Source organism: Castor canadensis, chromosome 3, assembly GCF_047511655.1.
Source record: "Castor canadensis chromosome 3, mCasCan1.hap1v2, whole genome shotgun sequence".
NCBI classification, from domain to species: Eukaryota; Metazoa; Chordata; class Mammalia; order Rodentia; family Castoridae; genus Castor; species Castor canadensis.
The window spans coordinates 125,897,360-125,900,815 of NC_133388.1; positions in this window are offsets into that span (position 1 = coordinate 125,897,360).

Sequence of the window (3,456 nt, forward strand, 5' to 3'; positions counted from 1 at the left end):
AACTAATGAACCAATAAAGAAATGGGCATGTGAACTAAACAGAACTTTCTCAAAAGAAGAAATTCAAATGGTCAGAAAACACATGAAAAAATGCTCACCATCTCTAGCAATAAAGGAAATGCAAATTAAAACCACACTAAGATTCCACCTCACCCCTGTTAGAATAGCCATCATCAGCAACACCACCAACAACAGGTGTTGGCGAGGATGCGGGGAAAAAGGAACCCTCTTACACTGTTGGTGGGAATGTAGACTAGTACAAGCACTCTGGAAAAAAATTTGGAGGCTACTTAAAAAGCTGGACATCGATCTACCATTTGATCCAGCAATACCACTCTTGGGGATATACCCAAAAGACTGTTACTCCAGAGGCACCTGCACATCCATGTTTATTGCAGCACTATTCACAATAGCCAAGTTATGGAAACAGCCAAGATGCCCCTCCACTGACGAATGGATTAAGAAAATGTGGTATCTATACACAATGGAATTTTATGCAGCCATGAAGAAGAACAAAATGTTATCATTCGCTGGTAAATGGATGGAATTGGAGAACATCATTCTGAGTGAGATTAGCCTGGCCCAAAAGACCAAAAATCGTATGTTCTCCCTCATATGTGGACATTAGATCAAGGGCAAACACAACAAGGGGATTGGACTATGAGCACATGATAAAAGCGAGAGCACACAAGGGAGGGGTGAGGATAGGTAAGACACCTAAAAAACTAGCTAGCATTTGTTGCCCTTAACGCAGAGAAACTAAAGCAGATACCTTAAAAGCAACTGAGGCCAATAGGAAAAGGGGACCAGGTACTAGAGAAAAGATTAGATCAAAAAGAATTAACCTAGAAGGTAACACCCACGCACAGGAAATCAATGTGAGTCAATGCCCTGTATAGCTATCCTTATCTCAACCAGCAAAACCCCTTGTTCCTTCCTATTATTGCGTATACTCTCTCTACAACAAAATTAGAGATAAGGGCAAAATAGTTTCTGCTGGGTATTGGGGGGGGGAGCGGGAGGGGGTGGAGTGGGTGGTAAGGGAGGGGGTGGGGGCAGGGGGGAGAAATGAACCAAGCCTTGTATGCACATATGAATAATAAAAGAAAAATGAAAAAAAAAAAGGTATAGGATCATATCATCTGCAAAAAAAAAAAAAAAAAAAAAGAAAAATGAAAATATATAGCCAGGATTGAGAAGAATAAATACACCAATATTATGTCCAATATGAATGTAATCATTGCCAAACCTCGCTCTAAACTCCTTAGTCAATAAAACTCAATCATTTATTTATTCATTCATTTCACAAATATAATGTGAATGTGTGCCTTAAATCCTATACTATGCTAGACATTGAGATACAAATGCCAAGTGCACAGGGAACTTAAAATGGCAAATTATAGACCTCAAATTTTCAAGGGAAAGAAATATGACATTCTGCATAAAGAGAAAAAATTATTTTCAGTAGTAATGTCTGCTAGAATTCACTATTCGGAACCTTATGAAGAATTAAATAAAATAACAGGCAGAGGTCTTAATGATTCTTTCACAAAAATATAGAAGCAAACTTCCATATGATTTCCAAAAGGCAATTTTTATCTTTACATTTTATATAATTTATAAATTATATCAATATATGTAAATTATATATAATTGTTTATAAATTATATCAATATATGTAAATTATATGTATGTAACTATATATATATATATATATATATATATATATATAAAACTACGACTAGCACTGTTTATCCATATTATCATCAAATGTAGACAGATCCACTGGCAATAGTACCTGTGACACATTACTCAAACTGATTTCATACATTTAGTACTATAATCCTTTCCTGTCAGCCCTTATCACTGGTATCTCCAAAATTCCCTGTGGATTGTAACTACAACTCTTATCTAGCAAACTGTTTGAAATAAATCTGTACTCGTGTCTTAAGTCTTGCTTTTCCTTAAATCATACGCACGTGTGTGTGTGTGTCTTTAATTTAGGATACAAGTGTTTTTTTCTGGCTTTTAATCTTAGTCTTTGGAATCAGAACAGAATGGTGTGTTCTGCAAACCTTCCAAGATTGTTTCCTTCCCAGGGATTATTATATCCATTCCTTTCCCACTTACTTTATATTTTTCTGCATTTTCTCACCTGATGTGTTGTGCATAATAGGTTCCAAGCATCTCTTCCATTTCTTTGACAAAAACAAAGTGAAGTGATAACACTAATATATAAAAACAATAGTTGTTAGCTCTTAGATAAACAACTGACTTTTATTCTTGGGTTAAATGTTTTCAGTTGTGAACATGCTGCTTATGTGATCTGCTGAATAAAGATAATTAAATTATATGAGTGGTTAGGAGATGCTGCTATTATGAGTCTACTGGTTTCATTTATATTTTTATTATTCTTAGATATTGAGATAAAAATCCAATTGGTCTTTGACTTGAGTCTTGAATGTGAACAAAGCATGAAATATTTCTTCTGAATTGCAAATTATTTACATATTTAAAATTCATGCTATTGCTGCCTCAGCAAATGTCTAATTCTCTACTTTTGTGCATATAGAAGGAACTCAAAAATGCTTAATATATAAATAATAGAAGTATTTTCCAGACTTCCCTAGTCACCTTTATATTCTTGCCAAGTCACATAGAATTTGGAATGATAAAGAGTTTGGATTCTGACAATTAGATTAATGCTTGTCATTATAGTTGTTCATACCATCTCTGGAGCTATTGCCCACACTAAGGTACTCTTCATTGTTCTGTAACACAGCGGGAGACTAGAACTTTTCTTCTACACACTGTCAGCAGTTTTGCCCTTTTCAATAATGTTAAAGTTAAATTTCACCGCTTGAGAATAATGCACCTCACATTGCATTTCCCTTTCTTTGTTTTTTTGTGGTGGTCACAGACAGGGATTGGTCACTAATTAGATGAATGACACCTCACTAACAGGACTATTTCTTCCTCTATGCTATATCTCACTTATAAGTAAGTCCACAGTTGGCACAAACTACCCAGAAAATTAAAATTCTGTTATGAATTTCAAAAATAATGAGGCCTGTATTGGACTGCCCTTTGGTGAGTGGTCAGAAAGAGAATAACTTGAAGAGAAATATATGAGGTGAAATGGAGCAAGGAGTGATGAAGCCCTGAAGATCTTTCTGAAACATAGTGCTGGCAACAGAAAAATACCAAGTTTCAATTCCATAATGTAAAGAATGTTAAAAGGACATCTTGACATGTATAAGACAGGCTCTGCTGAGACACACATCTCATCACAATTTCATTATTCAAGCTTGCTGAGGAAGAGGAGACATGATTTCTTCCGAGGAATGACTTGTCATAAGTTCCTTTCTCTAAGAATTCTCTCTTCAACTTCAAGGAAACTATATGAATTGAGGGAGTGCTGTGGACTCAAATCCCAAATCAACCAACTTGAGTAAG